Below are 21,215 nucleotides of genomic sequence, written 5' to 3' on the forward strand. Positions count from 1 at the left end.
ATGAACATTTCGGCAGCTATGCCTGTATCAGAAGCAGACCAATCAGGTCATCTGCCTTTCAGTCATGGTTGGCTGGTGGAAAGGCATGTCTTTTGAAAGTTAAAGTTTATTTATTAGTCACAAGTAAGGTTTACATTAACACCGCAATGAAGTTACTGTGAAATTCCCCTAGTCGCCTCACTCGGGCGCCTTTTCGGGTCAATGCATCCAACCAGCACGTCTTTCAGACTGTGAGAAGAAACCGGAGCACCCGGAGGAAACCCACGCAGACACGAGGAGAATGTGTGCAAACTCCACACAGACAGTGACCCGAGCCAGGAATCAAACCCAGGTCCCTGGCACTATGAGGCAGCGGTGCTAACCACTGTGCCACCATGCCGCCCACATGGGCCTACCTCGCATTAAGTTGATCTTTCACTTCACCCTAGCTATGACTGTAACACTACATTCTGCACTCTCTCCTTTCCTTCTCCATGAATGGTATGCTTTGTCTGTATAGTGCGCAAGAAACAATACTTTTCACTGTATGTTAATACATGTGACAATAATAAATCAAATCAAATCTTTGTTACAAGCTGTAAGCATCATAATTTCCATCGAACCACATATGGCCGTGTATATTCTGTAAACGAAGATGTATCTGTTGGTACCTCTTAGCTGTGCTTCTTTGGCACTTTTAGAATTTTAAGTTGATGGTCAGAGACAGTCTCAGAAAATATATTTTGCTCTGGAGGAAACCATTATGCAGTGTGACACTGGTTTGCTACAGGTTAGGTTGGATAATAGAGTACAGTTATACTGTAGATAAATGCAGATCACTAGATTCTGCACCCTCTCCTTTCCTTCTCTCTATGTACTCTATAAACGGTATGCCTTGTCTGTCTATTGCACAAGAAACAATACTTTTCACTGTATCCCAATGTATGTGGCAATAATAAATCAAATCAAAAGTCAGGAAGGCAGTTTGGCTCAATTTAGTTTATTCAGGGGGAATCTACAGTTCCCACCTTATCCCCTCATTACAGCTTTCAACTATTCCTTCAGTAAGGTGCTACTTCCAGCACTCTGTCCAGAAAGTCATGCCAAATGTGGCTCACTCTATCTTATATCTGTGTTAAATCTGCCTTTGCTTAGTTTGAATCTCTATTTCTCGTCCGCCAGTCTTGTAATTTAGAATGAAGTGACGTTCAAAGTATTCCTCCGTGACACCATTCATGACCTGACATACAGCTGTTATCTCCCTGCAAGGATGGAATCACCTGTTTCTCTGATACTGAGAATGAAACAGCTGGACCTCTGACATGAGTTACACCAGAACAATGAAGGCCATGAGGAGATTTACTATTCAATTCAAAATTATGTAGGCCAGAATTCTCCAGCCATTCTTGCTGGCAGGATCTTCCAGTCCTGCTGACAGTGGTGGTGGGGGGGGGGGGGGGGGGGGGGAAGAGAGAGAGAGAGAGAGAGAGAGAGAGAGAGAGAGAGAGACATGGAACAGGAAACCCTGTAGACAGTGGGATCACCAATGGCAGGCTGCTTCCACTGCTGCAAAACACGCAGTGGGAGGACGGCGGGCAGCGGACATGGAAAATCCTACCCCATAGAGAACGGCTGGAATTCTCCGGCCGTTCACGCCTCACCGCTGCTGCCAGCGAGAATGGAGAATTTGGCACTCAGCCAAATCCCCATTCACTGCAGCGGGAGTGGAGAATCGCAGCCATGGGCGAGGCCGGAGAATCTGGCCCTTTAACGGGGAGAATAAACAAAGTGATAGGATATTGTGATAAAATGGGAAGAATAAGAAATCCAATAATTGAGAATGTGTTGTGGTGGCTCTATGTTTAAAGGAAAACAAGCTATTTTAAAAAAAGACAGATGGGCAGTGTTGATGGAGCTAGGGTTTTGATGTGCTGATTTGCCTTGCAAGATTGTGAACAAATGTTTACCCAAGACAAGTTGGTAACAATGGGAGATAGTATCAAAAGTTCAAAAGGGATGGGGGTGAATTTGCCATTTACATTCTAAAAGGTAATCAAATGTAATAAACATCTGAAAAACGTTGCATACATAAGAGGAGATATCAGAGGCAAATTCACACCGTGCAAGGAAATTGTTTTGAGACCTAAGCTCGCACAACAAGAAGCTGTACTCATTCCCAACAAGCTGTGCCTGTTTTGAGAAGCTAGTTTGTCTCCATTCTAAATCAAAAAGCAACCCCAGAAGATATAGGTGACTGGTGTGGTAACTATTGCTGGATTTGCTCAAAGTTTTAAAACCTATGGGATGTTGTTTGGGGAGTTTTAGTTTTGAAGTTAGGAAAATAGAGGGATTTGGAATTGGGAAAGTATAAATATATTGTGGGTAGCCATTAATGTAGTTAAATGAATTTTTAGTTGACTTTGTGTGTTTTACTGTTTAATAAGAACGTAAGAACTAGGAGCAGGAATAGGCCATCTGGCCCCTCGAGCCTGCTCCGCCATTCAATAAGATCATGGCTGATCTTTTCGTGGACTTAGCTCCACTTACCCACCCACTCACCGTAACCCTTAATTCCTTTACTGTTCAAAAATGTATCTATCCTTGCCTTAAAGACATTCAATGAGGTAGCCTCAACTGCTTCACTGGGCAGGGAATTCTACGGATTCAGAACCCTTTGTGTGAAGAAGTTCCTCCTCAAGTCAGTCCTAAATCTGCTTCCCCTTATTTTGAGGCCATGCCCCCTAGTTCTAGTTTCACCTGCCAGTGGAAACAACTTCCCTGCTTCTATCTTATCTATTCCCATCATAATCTTATATGTTTCTATAAGATCTCCCCTCATTCTTCTGAATTCCAATGAGTCTCTCCTCATAAGCCAACCCTCTGGAATCAACCTAGTGAATCTCCTCTGCACTCCCTCCAGTGCCAGTATATCCTTTCTCAAGTAAGACGACCAAAACTGTACACAGTACTCCAGGTGTGGCCTCACCAGCACCTTATACAGCTGCAACATAACCTCACTGTTTTTAAACTCCATCCCTCTAGCAATGAAGGACAAAATTCCATTTGCTTTCTTAATTACCTGCTGCACCTGCAAACCAACTTTTTGTGATTCATGCACAAGGACACCCAGGTCCCTCTGCACAGCAGCATGCTGCAATTTTCTACCATTTAAATAATAGTCCATTTTGCTGTTATTCTGACCATCTGTTTTGCTTAAAATCATCACAAAAGAGTCTGGGGCGTCAGCCATTGATCTTCACATCTTTCCTCCCATTCTATCAAACTGCAAAACACAGCTGAGAACAGCCAGTGCAAAGTTCCCTTCTGGGTTTTGAAATACCCTAACATTTGACATTAACTTTAATGTTTTAACAAAAGATTATTTCCCCCAGTTGTCGAATCAAAGCCGAGGATCACCAATTTCAAATTGCCAATAAGGAAACAGAGATACAAGTTAGGAGAAATCTATTTACTTTTCTTCAAAGGGAAAAGAATTTGAAGTTAAGGGAAGTTAGAATTTTTAAAATCTTAGAAACCCTAAAGCACAGAGAGAGGCCATTTGGCCCATCATGTCTGCACCGACCACAATCCCACCCAGGCCCTACCCCCATATCCCTACATATTTACCCACTAATCCCTCTAACATACACATCCTAGGACACTAAGGGCAATTTTAGCATGGCCAATCAACCTAACCTGCACATCTTTGGACTTTTATGGTTCTCTAACATTTCCGTAAACAAGTGCATAATCTGTACTGAGTTAACTGGTTTCTGCCTGGGCAGTTTGTCCAATTGCCCAAAATACATGACGAAATGTCACCAACCTAAAACATTAACTCTGCTTCTTACAGATGCTGTATGACTTGCTGAGTATTTCATGCATTTTCTATTCACATTGAGGACTTCCAGAACAAAGAAGAAAGAAAGGTACAGCACAGGAACAGGCCCTTCGGCCCTCCAAGCCTGTGCCTATCATGATGCCCTAACTAAACTAAAAAAAACCTTCTGCCTTACTCGGTCTTCTGTTCATGTACCCATCCAGATGTCTCTTAAACGTTGCTAATGTGCCTGCTTCTACCACCTCCTTTGGCAGTACGTTCCAGGCACCCACCACTTTGTGTGTGAAAAACTTCCCCCGCACATCTCCCTTAAACTTACCCCCTCTCACCTTGAACTTGTGTCCCCCCTTGTAATTGACACTTCCACCCTGGGAAAAAGCCTCTGACTATCTACTCTGTCTATGGCTCTCATAATCTGTATGATCAACATCTATAATTTTTCTTCCTTTCTGCCCACACCTAATCAATATCTAGCAACTGCTGCTTCTGGTGCACACGTGAGTATGGGGCGAGCAGGTTGAGACTGGGACGGGGCAGGGGAAAGGCAGTGATATCAGAGGGGGGGTAAGTGACTGATGCTATTTTAACTGTTTCTGTCCAGTTTCCACCAGATAAGGGCAATTAATATCAGAGGCAAAACCTTCACTGAAACCCATGGTCACGTTCTCATTCCTGGCTGCTCCTCTGCTCTTGGCCAATGGCTAATTGTGTGAAGTAATGAACTGTCAGAGTGGGAAATGTGTGAGATATTTAATACCAACCATGCAGCAGTGATATTGCACACTATCAAAAATTGAAAGGAGGTTAAAAATGACAAGTGTCACATGGAACACAGGGATGTTAGATCGCTGTGGACAGGTTAGAAGGACAGGTAGTATTGAGGAAGCAGGGGGGCTGCAGAAGGACTTGGACAGGTTAGAGAGTGGGCAAAGAAATGGCAGATGGAATACAATGTGGAAAAGTGTGAGGTTATGCACTTTGGAAGGAGGCATAGATTATTTTCTAAATGGGAAAATGCTTAGGAAATCAGAAACACAAAGGGACTTGGGAGTCCTTGTTCAAGATCCTCTTCAGGTTAACGTGCAGGTTCAGTCAGCAGTTTGTCAAGAGGGCTAGAATGCAAGAGCAGGGATGTACTTCCGAGGCTGTATAAGGCTCTGGTCAGACCCCATTTGGAGTACTGTGAGCAGTTTTGGGCCCCATATCTAAGGAAGGATGTGCAGGCCTTGGAAAGGATCCAGAGGAGGTTTACAAGAATGATCCCTGGAATGAAGAGCTTGTCGTATGAGGAACGGTTGAGGACTCTGGGTCTGTACTCGTTGGAGTTTAGAAGGATGAGGGGGATCTTATTGAAACTTACAGGATACTGCGAGGCCTGGATAGAGTGGACGTGGAGAGGATGTTTCCACCAGTAGGAAACACTAGAACCAGAGGGCACAACCTCAGGCTAAAGGGGCGATCCTTTAAAACAGAGAAGAGGAGGAATTTCTTCAGCCAGAGGGTAGTGAATCTGTGGAACCCTTTGCCGCAGAAGGCTGTGGAGGCCGGGTCATTGAGTGTCTTTAAGACAGAGATAGACAAGTTCTTGATTAATAAGGGGTTTTGGGGAAAAGGCAGGAGAATGGGAATGAGAAAAATATCAGGCATGACTGAATGGCGGAGCAAACTCAATGGGCCGAGTGGCCTAATTCTACTCCTATATCTTATGGTCTTATTAATGTATTCTTGTCTTTTATTTTACTGTATTTTGACTTTCAACTGGTGAAAAAAAAATCAGCAATCAAAATAAAATGGCAGAGAAAGAGACCATTTCCTTCCAGACCAGCGTTTCTGACAAAGATACTCCAGCTGCCTGTAATGTCCATCCATTCTTCATTACTTTTTGTCTGGTAAGAAATTGCCTCGGAAATGAATTATTAATTTAATTCTGTAAAAATAAAAGGGCTGTTACTGCTGTGGCTGATGAATCATATCGCAGTACTGCAGCTGGAATGCAAACATGATGGAGTTGAGTGACCTAAAGATTTCATTTGAATTGTCATATTGCAATCATAAATATTTGTCTGGATGCTTTGTCTCCCTGGGCATTTGTTTTTATACATTTTTACCCACAGCCGTTTTCCAAAGATTGCTTTTTGCATTCCTCAGTCTGTCATGGTGCAAAGTGTAACCATATGAGAAATGCTGGAAAATCTCAGCAGGTCTGGCAAGGAGAGAAAAGAGGGTCACCTGGGCTCGAAACGTCAGCTCTTTTCTCTCCTTATAGATGCTACCAGACCTGCTGAGATTTTCCAGCATTTTCTCCTTTGATTTCGGATTCCAGCATCTGCAGTAACTTGCTTTTATTATATGGTGCAAAGTGTATTTGAATGAAGCAGGGCATCGTTTGGTAAGATAGCAGTTGAGCTGTGGCACAAATTCCTAAAAACAGCAACCACACAAAGGCTATTTCTGCGCTCACTTCGGCTTTTCTGTTGTTGCTTCAAACTGTCAATGTACGCTAATAGCAAATGTTACTGTGGCTGTTCTCAGCCCACAAGAGCCAGAATGTGACTCTGTCTTTGCTCTTCACGGCTTTAGCTGTTGTCCATTGGAAAGCTAAGTTTCCAGGTGACTTGTAGATATTGAAATCTGAATCCATTTCAATTCTTCGAGTTTAAGGGCTTTAGAAAAAACAGAAATGGAGTTGTGCTTACAAAGAACAAACTTCAAACATCCCAAAGCTCTTATAGCTATTGCTGCTGTAATGTGGGGGACAATTCCAACACTTGCAAAATCATGTAAAGTTACAACAGATAAATCACAATCTAAGTTGCTCCTAAGGGTTATCTGACACAAACAGCACAAACCACTTGTAGGAGCAGGAAAGCAATGTGTTCAAATAACAAACAACATATCCTGCCGGACCAAAGCTCTTAATTCTGTGCTGAGTGCAACACCTTTCAGCAAAGTGTATTCTACAGCACTGGCAGCTTTTAACAGCAAACCTACACACAGTAACAAACTTGGAGCTAGTCTGAAACTAGTCAGGATGTAACCCCGACCCAGACCACCCAGAGAACCCTGCTGCATTTATCACAAAAATTATAGACGAGGTAAAGTTAACAGTTTGCTTTTGTTTTATGTGAAGATTATGTTAGCATCAAGTCGCATTAAACTACAGACACCACAAACCACATAGACTTCAATTTGTGGACTATTGTGTTTACAGCCAACAACAAAGCTGCCACTGAAAGACCCAAAATCATGTTCCCTTGTCCAATAATATAGTTTTCTTTTAAAACCATGTGCCAGATTATAGTTGGAATCCTCCAGACTTAAAGAAATTGAGGATCAGAGCGATTTCCAGGTCCGAAACCTAGCTTGGATCAGAGGTCTATCCATAGGTCAAATATTCCAGGGTTGGCCACCTGTGTTCACTTGCCAATTAAAGATGGCAGCAGGTTCTGGAGCTGGGAGCGCAGGACATTGTGATTCACTCCAACGGACTCCAACAAACCCACTGAGACACCAGTGGGAGCACAGGTCAGACTGATGGGTCAGGGGAGAAACTCTGGAGCTGCCATTAATGTTGGTGGAGGGGATGGAAAGTTCACTGCATTTGGCCAATAGAGACATCCAGCTCCACAATTGAATCACTCAATGGCCAGGTGGTGTTATGGCAGATAGCCATAACAGATCTTCTCAAGGGCAACTAGGGATGGGCAATAAATGCTGGTCAGCCAGCAACGCCCATGTCCCATGAATGGATTTTTAAAAAAACAGCCTTATCATTTGCTACTGGTTAGCTCTTAGTAGTTCCAAGAATCCAATGTCTTGCTGTGAGGTGAGCTCCTCTCACCTGCCAGACAGCAGACAAAGCAGGGGCCCATGTGCCTTTCATATGGTCTCATTGCAATGGCTAAATGCATGATAATTGCCCCTGTAAACATAGCGACATAGTCAGGAAGCTCACCTCCAGCACAAAGTTGTGAAGCCAATCCGAGGTGTGAGGACCCCCTCAACAGTTCCCCCCGCCCCAACCCCCCCCCACCCTCCCCCCCACCCCCGCCCGCCTCTTCAAAGCAGCTGAGAAGATTCTGCCTTTTCCACAGAGAAAATATTTGGGAATATTTTCCAAGCATTAGCTACTAGCAAACCCATATAAAAAGGTCAGACCAAAGGGTAAATGTGTGTCTAAGATGCAATTGTCTGTCACTCCTCACAATGATGTGGAGATGCTGGCGTTGGACTGGGGTGAAAACAGTAAGAGTTTTAACAACACCAGGTTAAAGTCCAACAGGTTTATTTGGTAGCAAATACCATTAGCTTTCGGAGCACTGCTCCTTCGTCAGATGGAGTGGAAATCTGCTCTCAAACAGGGCACAGAGACACAAAATCAAGTTACAGAATGCTGATTAGAATGCGAGTCTCTACAATCAACTAGGTCTTAAAGATACAGACAATGTGAGTGGAGGGAGCATTAAGCACAGGTTAAAGAGATGTGTATTGTCTCCAGACAGGACAGCCAGTGAGATTCTGCAGGTCCAGAAGGCAAGCTGTGGGGGTTACTGATAATGTGACATAAACCCAACATCCCAGTTTAGGCCGTCCTCATGTGTGCGGAACTTGGCTATCAGTTTCTGCTCAGCGACTCTGCTCCGTCGTGTGTCGTGAAGGCCGCCTTGGAGAATGCTTACCCGAAGATCAGAGGTTGAATGCCCGTGACCGCTGAAGTGTTCCCCCACAGGAAGAGAACAGTCTCGCCTGGTGATTGTCGAGCCGTGTTCATTCATCCGTTGTCGTAGCGTCTGCATGGTTTCCCCAATGTACCATGTCTCGGGACATCCTTTCCTGCAGCATATCAGGTCGACAACGTTGGCCGAGTTGCAAGAGTAGGTACCGTGTACCTGGTAGATGGTGTTCTCACGTGAGATGATGGCATCCGTGTCGATGATCCGGCACGTCTTGCAGAGGTTGCTGTGGCAGGGTTGTGTGGTGTCGTGGTCACTGTTCTCCTGAAGGCTGGGTAGTTTGCTGCGGACAATGGTCTGTTTGAGGTTGTGCGGTTGTTTGAAGGCAAGAAGTGGGGTTGTGGGGAGATGTTCGTCTTCATCAATGACATGTTGAAGGCTCTGGAGGAGATGCCGTAGCTTCTCCGCTCCGGGGAAGTACTGGACGACGAAGGGTACTCTGTCCACCGTGTCCCGTGTTTGTCTTCTGAGGAGGTCGGTGCGGTTTTTCGCTGTGGCGCGTCGGAACTGTCGATTGATGAGTCGAGCGCCATATCCTGTTCTTATGAGGGCATCTTTCAGTGTCTGGAGGTGTCTGGAGGATCGCAACCTCTGCATGACGTGCCGGATCATCGACACTGATGCCATCATCTCACGTGAGAACACCATCTACCAGGTACACGGTACCTACTCTTGCAACTCGGCCAACGTTGTCTACCTGATACGCTGCAGGGAAGGATGTCCCGAGGCATGGTACATTGGGAAACCAAGTAGACGCTACGACAACGGATGAATGAACACCGCTCGACAATCACCAGCCGAGACTTGGGGTCCATATCCACAGATCTCTAAAGGTTGCCACTCAAGTGGATAGAGCTGTGAAGAAGGCCTATAGTGTGTTAGCTTTTATTAACAGGGGGTTGGAGTTTAAGAGCCGTGGGGTTATGCTGCAACTCTACAGGACCTTGGTGAGACCACATTTGGAATATTGTGTGCAGTTCTGGTCACCTCACTATAAGAAGGATGTGGAAGCGCTGGAAGGAGTGCAAAGGAGATTTACCAGGATGCTGCCTGGTTTGGAGGGTAGGTCTTATGAGGAAAGGTTGAGAGAGCTAGGACTGTTCTCCCTGGAGCGGAGGAGGCTGAGGGGAGACTTAATAGAGGTTTATAAAATGATGAAGGGGATAGATAGAGTGAATGTTCAAAGACTATTTCCTCGGGTGGATGGAGCTATTACAAGGGGGCATAACTATAGGGTTCATGGTGGGAGATATAGGAAGGATATCAGAGGTAGGTTCTTTACGCAGAGAGTGGTTGGGGTGTGGAATGGACTGCCTGCAGTGATAGTGGAGTCAGACACTTTAGGAACATTTAAGCGGTTATTGGATAGGCACATGGAGCACACCAGGATGATAGGGAGTGGGATAGCTTGATCTTGGTTTCAGATAAAGCTCGGCACAACATCGTGGGCCGAAGGGCCTGTTCTGTGCTGTACTGTTCTATGAGACTGTTCTCTTCCTGTGGGGGAGCACTTCAGCGGTCACGGGCATTCAGCCTCTGATGTTCGGGTAAGCATTCTCCAAGGCGGCCTTCACGACACACGACGGCGCAGAGTCGCTGAGCAGAAACTGATAGCCAAGTTCCGCACACATGAGGACGGCCTAAACCGGGATGTTGGGTTTATGTCACACTATCAGTAACCCCCACAGCTTGCCTTCTGGACTTGCAGAATCTCACTGGCTGTCCTGTCTGGAGACAATACACATCTTTTTAACCTGTGCTTAATGCTCCCTCCACTCACATTGTCTGTACCTTTAAGACCTGGTTGGCTGTAGAGACTCGCATTCGAATCAGTATTCTGTAACTTGATTTTGTGTCTCTGTGCCCTGTTTGAGAGCAGATTTCCACTCCATCTGACGAAGGAGCAGCGCTCCGAAAGCTAATGGTATTTGCTACTAAATAAACCTGTTGGACTTTAACCTGGTGTTGTTAAAACTCTTACTCCTCACAATTACAGACTCTCTGGTATATTCCAGGCCTGAGAGCAATCGGCAGGAATGGAGATGCCAGGTGAGCATTTAACCAAAACAGAACTTCCATTCGCACCGACGGGAGTGGAGCCAGACCCAGTGTCTGCTTTGTTCATCAGGGCCAAACTTTATTCAGCAATTCCTGAATAGATGTTAGGAGCCGAATTTACGTAGCCTAACACCCAAGAAAAAGACCCCACAACATTAGTAATGGGAGCAATATCTATGCAGAAAAGCAGGTTCAATGCATATCAACTTGGAACCTTGGCCGTAATTTTCCCCCCAAAAAAACCTAAGGGCTGGGATTCTCCGACCTCACTCGCAGCCGGGATTCTCCTGTCCCACTGCAGTGAACGGAGATTTGGCTGAGCGCCAAATTCTCCATCCTCTTTGGCAGCTTAGGCGGGGCATGAACGGCCAGAGAATTCCAACCCAAGTGACCTACCGGCAAGAATACCGGAACAATCCTCACTGGTCTGTTAGGCTTGGTCCAAGTCGCAATCGTCCCACACTCAGTCAATTTTTGGGATGTTGGTGAGTTGCGTGCTGGTTCTGGGAGGGGCAGGGCCTAAACACGCCGGTGAGTCCGGCTGCAAAGCGCTCTGGCGCCATTTTGAAAGGACGCCCCACTCTCACACTGCAGTGGGAGAGCCGCTTCCTCCCCCATGGACATTAGGAAGCCCTCCCCCATTGGTGGCATGTTTCCTCACCCCCTTCCTGACATGGATCGCCAGCATTGGGGCACTGTCAGGAGTACACAAGTCAGGAATGTTATGGAATATTCCCCACTTGCCTGGATGAGCGCAGCTCCAACAGGACTCGAAGTCTGACACCATCTAGGACAAAGCAGCCCACTTGATTGGCACCACATCCCTCCACCACCAACACATAAGGGTAATAGTGAGTACAATTTACAAGATGCAGCAACTCACCAAGATTCCTCTGACCTTCCAAACTCATGACCATTGCCATCTAGAAGGACAAGGGCAGCAGACACAAGGGAATACCACCATCTGAAAGCTCCCCTCCAAGCCACTCACCATCAGTGGGAATATATCGCCGTTCCTTCACTGTCACTGGGTCAAGATCCTGGAACTCCCTCACTAACAGCACTGTGGGTGTACCTACATCCATGGACTGCAGTGGTTCAATGAGGAAGCTCATTACCACCTTGTCAAGGGTAATTAGGGATGGTCAATAAATGCTGGCCTAGACAGTGTCGCCACATCCCATGAATATGTTTTTGAAAATGAGTGAACTCTTGCCAGCTTGATTGCTGACAGCCTCTCTGAATTGGATGGCTTTCCCCAGTGTGAGTGCAATTTTAAAACCTGGGTGTATCCAAGAAGAGTATCTGTTGGGTGGGGGAGTGTGCAGAAATTAATCTCACAAACAATGGTAGACAAGGAAGCCAAGGGTTATGGGGGTGTGGACAGCAAGGTGGAATTAGACCACAACCAGATCAGTCATGATCTCATCGAATGGTGGAGCAGGCTCCAAGGGCTGAATGGCCTACTTCTAAATCTATGCTCTTAAATCTATGTTCTACCCCTGAACTTGAGTGGGCTGTGTGCAAGTGGACAATGCAAAAACTGGTCAAATGTCAAATTATCTTTTGCAAATGAAAGGTTATAAATTAATTGCTGTTGAAAAGTCATTTCTCAGCACAGAAAGACGTAACAAAGTCAAATGAGCATCAAAGTAACCATCATTTCCCTTGTAAAACTTATTGTTAATTTAAATATGTACCCACTTACCTGTAGACTTAGAAATGTTACTGAAAGTGTCTTGTGTCTCACACAAGCGACTGGTGCTAACCTTCCCTGTAGTGTTTATATCGAGCAGCTGTGTGCGGTATACAGACATTGCGACACTGTGTCAGGATAAAGGTGCTTCCTCAACCCCAGAATCAGTAGGGGATGAAAATGCCAACAAATGCTTTAGCAGACACTTTTTCATGGAACATACATTCTCAGTCCAACAGATTTATTCTTGCAACTGAAATACTGCAGTCACTGCAGAAATCAACAACCATCAGAGATATCCATCTCCCCAACCCCCCGCCCTCCTCAAGCTTTCTATGTATCAGGGAAGTACTGGAATTCATGATCCAGAATCCCAATCTTCCTGGGGTCATGGGTCATCCCATGTCGACTGCATGGAACTGCGATGGTTGATAAGTATGACATGATTTATGATCAGTACAAAAACAGCTTGTTCATTGCAAAAACAACAAGTCAACTTTATTCACTAACTAGAATCACACCTAGAAATCCCAGCTATACAAAGAGGAGCGTTTTTCATGACTTGAATGTGAACATTGTGTACATTGCGCTGCCTGGACATTTCAATCACTCCACAATGGATCTGGACGATAATGATATTAGTATTCAGCCCAAAATGTCCTCTTTGAAATTTGTTAGTGGATGCAATTTAAATGGTAATGACCAAACATTTTTCAGATCAACACTGATCCCAGCTTCAGAGAGCAGGCAGAAAATGCAAAGTGCAACAACACGACATGAAGAAAATAAATAAAGTTACTGTGCATAAAAACAGACAATGTGCAATAAAAGTGTTGAAGTTAAACAGATTAGGCCTTGGATCTACTTGTAGAAATGAAGCATAACATCGGAGCATTAGCAAAGGGTGGAAAGCGATGGGAACACAAGCCTACAGCTTTACTGTTGGGCATTAATATGATGTGCATTAGGGTTAGGGTTAGGGGTATTGACAGAAACCCGGATTCCTACAACCAGCTATGTGGATCCATTTTCTCATTTATGTGACAGACGTGCAGAGGCTATAGGTAGAATTTTCCCCTAAAAAAAACCTAAGACTGGAATTTCTGGTGTGTCCCCCTCCCCCCCCAACCTACCGCTGCCAGCGAGAATGGAGAATCTGATGCTCAGCGAAATCTCCGTTCACTGCAGCAGGACTGAAAAATCCCGCTGGCATGAACAGCTGGAAAATTCCACCCTAAGTGTGATAACGGTGAGAATACCGGAGTGATTCACGCCGGTCCATCAGGGACGCTCCACCCTGCAATCATCCCACACTTTTTGGAGAATGGTGAATTGCGTGCCAGTCCTGGGGAGGGCAGGGGGGGGGAGCGTCAGGGCCTAAACACACAGATGAGCTGGCTGCAGAGCACTCGGGCACCGTTTTGCATAGGCGCCTGATCTCCTGATCTTACAGCGCACTGGGAGACGTCTCCCTCCCCCCACAGACAAAAAGGCAACTTTCAGCAAAACTTTTAACCCTAGTTTTGAATTGACAATCAACAGGTTAAAACATTTGGTGCAAAAGGGTTTTCTAGATTTGCCTCAGTGGAACTGAAGCCTCATTAACTTGAGATGGTCAGGGACCATTAATATAAAATTGTATTCTTCACCTGAGAAAGAAAGAATACTAAGTTACTCAAAACCAGAGCATAGTCTTATCAGTTAAAACTGATCCCTTATTTGTTTTAATCATTTGTCTCCCCCTTGATCACTGCACCAATGCTTCATCGACCCGTCAACTGACCAGGGTTTTAAAGTTCAACTTGTAACTCCCAGAGGAGGAATTAGTCTTCACTGTTCATGACCTGAAGAGCACAAACTCCTAAGCTGTGTGAAGACTAACAGGACATTTGTCATTGCTCCCCATCACTACTGACCCCTTACGAGGTCAGAAAGCCTCCCTTTGCTTCCACACTCACCCAGCCTTAATTGTACATTGACATTAAAGGAACATTATTTTTAGGATCATAGAATCCCTACAGTGCAGAAGGAGAGCATTCGGCCCATTGAACACAAGGGGTCACGGGTTCAAGGTGAGGGGGGCAAGGTTCAACACAGATGCCAGGGGGACGTATTTTACACAGAGGGAGGTGGGGGCCTGGAATGCACTGCCAAGCAAGGTGATTGAGGCAGACACGCTGGGATCGTTTAAGATGGGAATAGAGGGATACAAAAGAGTGGTCTAGTGGGCACATGAGCGGCGCAGGCTTGGAGGGAAGAAGGGCCTGTTCCTGTGCTGTATTATTCTTTGAGTCTGCACCGACCCTCTGAACAACATCCCACCCAGCCCACCCTGTCCCATCCCAGCGACCCAGAACATTCATCATAGCTAATCCACCTAACCTACACACTAGGAGCAATTTAGCACGGCCAATGCACCTAACCTGCATGTATTTGGAGTGTGGGAGGAGCACCCGGAGACATGGGGAGAGCATGTAAACTCCACACAGTCACCTAAGGCTGGAATCGAACCCGGGTCCCTTGCGCTGTGAGGCAGCAATGCTAACCACTGTGCCACTGTGCCGTAGAAATCATGGGACCGTCTTTTAAGTCCAACTTGTCAAATAGTTCGCATTTTTTAAAGATATTTTCCAGCAGTGCCCTCACAACCACCTTGTCAGGAACATAGAAAAAAAATGTGATATTGACTCTTAACACTCCTGTCATCACTTCATTATCACTGTCTCACATCCATTCGTCCAACGCCGGCATCTCCACATCATCACATCCTTTACACAGTCAACAATGCAAACTACTTTCTCAAAAACTTATTCTTACCGTTTGAAAGACTGACTGCAAACAGACACCAATGGGGAAATTTTAGCTACGTTTCTCCATTTGGGAAGCTGACGGGATTGGGTGGAATGTTGGTTTTATATCCCGTCTGATTTTACTCTCACCAACTAACATTGGGTGTAAGTATAATTAACATTCCACCTGATCCCATGGGTTTCCCATCCAGTGACCCGTCTGAAAATTGACCCCCAGATTTATCAGTGCTATTTTAACACTGATGAAAACAGTTTCTGTTCTCATCCTATTTCCCTCTGGCTGGTGGGGAAATCTGGAAAAGGGAAACAATCCTAAAATTAGAACTAGGCTTTAGGGAAGTACATAGGATCACAAACGGTATACGACATGGAACAAGCTCTTTGATTCAGTCACACCACACTGGTGTTTATGCACCACTTGAACCTCCTGCTATCTTTCCTCATCTGTGTCTATCACCGTAACCTTCTATTCCCTTCCCCACACCCACCTCTTCTCCTTAAATTAATCCATATACCATTCATTTCAACCAATCCCTGCAAGTTCCACATTCTCACCACTCATTGGGTAAAGAATTTTCTTCTGAATTCTCTATTGGATTCTTGGTAACTATGTTGTGACATAGCCTCTACTTATACTCTTCACTACAAGAGTAAATATTCTTTCTGTATATCAAAAATATAATCGAGAAGCACTCTTCACAAAATGTTGGGTTGAAATCTAGAAACCTGACCCCCTAAAAGCTGAGAACTTCAGGTCAATTGAAATTTTCAAGACTGAGGTGGGTTTATTGGTTAAGGACCTAGTATAGGTGGGTGATGGTGCAGATCAGCCATGGCCGAGTTGAATGGTACAAGTAATACAGCTTACTCATTTTCCTGTTTCACTATGCTCCACAGTTACTAATGACTAACACACAGGCCAGACCAATAAAGTGGGGAAACTGTAACAGATTAAAAACTGGTATTAATGCATAGCAAACGATACCATAAAAGGTCACTAAAATTCCTCAAAAAGGGAAACTCAATTTATAGAAACATAGAAACTAGAAGCAGGAGGAGGCCATTCAGCCCTTTGAGCCTGCTCCGCCATTCATTTTGATCATGGCTGATCATCGAATTCAATATCCTGATCCCCCCTTCCCCCCCTATTCCTTGATCCCTTTAGCCCGTAGAGCTATATCTAATTGTTTTTTTTTAAAATCAGACAACGTTTTGGCCTCAACTACATCCTGTGGTAGTGAATTTCACATATTAACCACCCTCTGGGTGAAGAAATTTCTCCTCACTTCAATCCTAAAAGATTTACCCCTTATCCTCAAACTATGACCCCTAGTTCTGGATTCCCCCACCATTGGGAACGTTCTTTCTGAATCTATCCTGCTTAACCCTGTTAGAATTTTATATTTCTATGAGATCCCCTCTCACTCTTCTAAACTCCAGTGAATATAATCCTAACCGACTTAGTCTCTCCTCATATGACAGACCTGCCATTCCAGGAATCAGCCTGGTAAACCTTCGCTGTACTCCCTCCATAGCAAGGACATCCTTCCTTAGGTAAGGACACCGAAACTGCACACAATACTCCAGGTGTGGCCTCACCAACACCCTATACAATTGCAGCAAAACATCCCTCTCCCTATACTCAAATCCTCCCGCTATGCAGGCCAACTATTTGCTTTCTTCTTAACTTTTATATTGACAATTCTTCAGAATAAATTATACTTTTCTGCAATAAAATAACCAATACTGATGAGTCATTTGGCAATTTAAATTTAAAAATCAAGTTGTAAACTACACGTGGTTGGGAATAATTACAAATCAATTTCACAGATGACGTTATATTCTGCAGGTTGCAGGGCAGAGGTCAGCGTATAGCTCACTGTGTCTGTTTTACAACTTTTTAATGATATTGGATGAGTGGTGATTAAATTTGAGACATTAAAAGCTGTACAAGAGTTGGACTGTTTCTTTCAAACAGGTCATTGGTTTACTATGAAAGAATGCAAACACAAAATCTAAAACAATCTATATGATCCCTAATACCACATAATAGCCACCCCAAAAATACCAACATACATAAAGCCTTAAAGGGCATTCTTGTTTCCAAACCAGGAACAAGCCAGGCCTAAAATTCAACTTTAAATAATTGCGTATTAAAGATACTTTCACAAGTCTAATTTTATGCGATTACTTTATGTTAAATTTAAGGATTTTTTTGTGAAATGATGTTTTTGTCCGAACGATAGTCAGCAATTTACAGAATCACCGAATTCTTGCAGTGCAGAATGAGTCCATTCGGCCCATCGGCGCTGCACCAGCTCTCCAAATGAGCATTTCACCAAGTGCCATTCTCCTGTCTTCTCCCCGATTGTTTTTTTAAAAATAATCATCCAATTCCCTGTTGAACACTTCGATTCAATCTGCCTCCACCACACTCTCATGGAGTGGATTCCAGACCCTAGCCACTCGCTGTGTGAAAACGGTTTTTTGTCACATCACTTTTGTTTATTTTGCCAATGACTTTAACTTTGTGTCCTCTCATTCTCGACATTCTGCAGTGGCAGATCTGTCTCAGTTCATAGTGCTCGGAGTTGGAAGCTGTTTCTTTAAGACTTAAACCTGAAAATCAAAGCCACCAGTACTGAGGAAGTAGCGGGCTGCCAGAGATGACATAGTAAACTGAGGGCCTGTCTGACCTTTAAAATGGATGGTAAACATCCCGTGGAACTATATGTTGAAGAGGAGCAGGGGATTTATGCCTGGTGTCCAGATCAATATTAATCCTCAATCATCATCACAAAATCAGATTATCTGGTCATTATCACATTGCTGTTTGTAGGAGATTACTCCTACAATTTGGCTGTTGCATTTCCAACATTACAACAATGAAACATACTTCATTGGATGTAAAGCACTTTGAGCCACTTTGTGACAGGTGCTATATAAATTTCAGTGTTCCTCTCACTGACCAAAGGGTCAATATCTAAAATGTAACTTGTCTCTTCCCTCCACCACTGCTGCCTGACCTGCTAACGGTTTCTAACATTTTGTTAGCTCTGACGAAGGGTCACCTAGACTCGAAACATTGGCTCTATTCTCTCCCCACGGATGCTGTTAGACCTGCTGAGATTTTCCAGCATTTTCTGTTTTTGTGTCCAACATTTTCTATTTTGTTTCAGAGTTCCAACAACTACAGTTAGTTTATTCTGAACATTTTGTTCCATCTAGCTTGAGCTAAATCAGATACAGCATGGGTCGGATGCAAAACAAAACTCTTCCACCCTTCCCAAAGCACCATTTGGTCCACATTTCGAAGCAAAATCTTTTAGAGTCATACAGTCATAGAGGTTTGCAGCATGGAAACAGGCCCTTCGGCCCAACTTGTCCATGCCACCCCTTTTTAACCACTAAGCTAGTCCCAATTGCCCACGTTTGGCCCATATCCCCCTATACCCATCTAACTGTCTAAATGCTTTTTAAAAGACAAAATTGTACATGCCTCTACTATTGCCTCTGGCAGCTTGTTCCAGACACTCACCACCCTCTGTGTGAAAAAATTGCCCCTTTGGACCCTTTTGTATCTCTCCCCTCTCACCTTAAACCTATGCCCTCTAGTTTTAGACTCCCCTACCTAATGCACACTCATCCCCAAGAACTCAGAATGAGATGATCAATTTGTGCTGAATTGAGAATTGCTTTGTGCTCTGGACTTCCATTCCTTTGGAACATGGATAAGATTATCCAAACTTTCTATGCATCCGTTCCCCATAGCTGGCAGAGTTTTTATTCTATCAATCTCTATCAGAGATTAGTTGCAGAACCACCTTCCTAGAATATCAAAACAGTCTTCATAAATACTATTCCAAATGCCTTTCTCCCGTTTGCTTACAACCTTTAAACACATTACAATGCATCATTGCATTACTTACACACAAGGATGAAAGTGACTCATGATTCTTGTCTGCTCAAATGAAAAATGAATTTCACGCGTTCATTCCCATATGGGAAACTATCCAGACCAAGATAATGCCTACAATCAGCAGGATTAAACAATTACTATTTCAAAGTGATCAAGGCAGAGAGTGGGGAATGAAATTGGCTGCTTCCACTGTTGGGGTAGTTTGGTGGTCAGATTCCTGGGCAAGTTAATCTCCCCCGAATATTATTCCCCTGTGAAACTGGGGAAATAAACCCACTTCACTGCAATTTCAATCTTGATTCAATTTCAGGTGTCCGCCATTCATCACTGCCCACTCTGACTGGCAAATTCTAGAAAAATAAAACAAACTTGACAAAATAAACGAAAACACTTCCCCCACCGCGTGAGTGCTGTAGAGTAACAACAGACCGTCGTGTGTCAAGGTTACACATTCCAGAATTTATTGACACCTTGTTCAGCTTTAGCCACTGTGTGAGACAGTCTTTCAAAAATATGTCTTGCTTCACACTGAACAGGCTGCGCTTGCATTTTCCTGTAAGTCATTCGAACCAAATGAATGCAGCAGTCCAGCCAACACTGAGCATGGTTCAAAAACACCCACAGGAGTGTAAGGGCCATGGAGCTCCGATACCCGTCTGTTTGAAATGTGACAGCTTTTATTCCGCACACGTGAACAAAACAGTTGATCAGAATATCTTCTGCTTGGGTAGACCATGTGACAGGAAGGGCCAAGCATTGTGTTTTCACTGTAGCAATGTATGTATGTAGCACATTGTGACATGCAACTGTCTCCATCCAGTAACTGGGTCCCTTTTGCTGCTTTTCTGGTTGGGTTTAATGTCACATTTAACAGAGGGGTAAATTGTTCAATGAAATGTGATTAAATTTTAAAAGCTGCTGTTACATTAATGCATCCGGACGGTGCCAATCGTTAGTAAAGAATCAGAGATTACTGCTGAGGCAGACTGGGCTACATTTCTAGACAGATATATTGTAATAATTCCAATCCAGTCTGCTGTGTACAATCAGCAGCGGCTCCCTCTGTCAGGGACAGCGGAAATTAACAATGTTTAATTCAAACAGCGCCGGGCACTGGCTGAGAGAAGGATTTACCCTCTTAACACATCACAACACTCACATCTCTCTGCTGTCCGGGACAGAGGGGATGGGAATGGGGGAACAGCTCTCTCCCTGCGTGGGGGGGGACTTGCGGCCATAATCCGTGGAAATCTGTATCGGCCTCACAGAATCAACCTTCCAGAGGATTTTTAACCAGATCCGGAGCCGTCATTTTACCATTTAAACATCATTGGCCATTATCACCAACTCGTCCCATCCTCCTCGCTATCGGAAAACATCCTTACTGCAAAATCTCAAATCTGGGTACAACTTCATCTATAAGCTCGATATTATTTTTCAAATGCTCCTCAGAGCAGCAGCCAGCACAGCAGATGGATGTACAGTCAGTTTTAACAGAGGCGGTCAAGTTTGAGGGAGATGTCTGTCCTTTCACCAGGCGGATTTAGTAATCACACAGTCAGGCACAGATCCTGCCTGCTCTGGAGCAGAGCCGTTCCTGCAGCACTCTGTCTGTCTGGTGTCTCAAACTCTTGCCTGATTCCCCACCACCACCCGGTCTCTCTGTATTCACACCAACAGCTCGCTTACCTGGGAGCAGCGCCGCTGGCAGCCTCTCACACCCCTCTATGCTGCTGTGGGGTTCAGCTTCCTCCTCTCTTTCCCCTCTCTGCTGATGAATTTTCCGGAGAAGCTCAGGACGCCCTCACAGCTCACTGAACTGCTCTGACTCACTCCACAACACAGGGGAAGCTGTAATCACACCACCCCCGCCACTCTCACACCATCGACTCTTCTGCATTCGCTTGCTGAAGACACAAGAGGCAATTTATTTCCAAATAATGCACAGTCCTTCTGCTTTGTCTTTAAAAAAAAAACACATTCCGGGGCAAAAACAAAATGCCGAAAGCATTCTGCGTTCAAATGAGAATAAATTGGCAATTGTGTGAACTTCCACCTCTCAATGAAATGCAATGAATGTTTATATTTTTTGTCGATGTTTTTTTGAATGTCAGTCTCAGACAGGAGGAGATTTCTCAGAGCACTTTGGAAAGTATTAGGAGCAGCCTAGACCATGCTT

At 44.5% G+C, this 21,215-nt stretch overlaps 1 protein-coding gene across 9 annotated transcripts in view; it reads right to left on the minus strand.

The window, feature by feature from the left end:
- LOC144509438 (proto-oncogene tyrosine-protein kinase Yrk-like) overlaps positions 1 to 20,966 on the minus strand; it is a 315,669-nt gene extending 294,703 nt beyond the window's left edge. For 4 of the 9 annotated variants that reach the window (XM_078238319.1, XM_078238321.1, XM_078238320.1 and 1 more), the window contains exon 1: positions 20,726 to 20,964. The gene's annotated coding sequence lies outside the window, so the exon portion shown is untranslated. Of the gene's footprint in view, positions 1 to 20,725 lie in introns of all 9 variants that reach the window. The other 5 variants (XM_078238325.1, XM_078238326.1, XM_078238327.1 and 2 more) reach the window with 2 other exon arrangements.
- Between the last annotated feature and the right edge of the window lie 249 nt (positions 20,967 to 21,215).

This window comes from Mustelus asterias, chromosome 21 (genome assembly GCF_964213995.1).
Source record: "Mustelus asterias chromosome 21, sMusAst1.hap1.1, whole genome shotgun sequence".
NCBI lineage: Eukaryota > Metazoa > Chordata > Chondrichthyes > Carcharhiniformes > Triakidae > Mustelus > Mustelus asterias.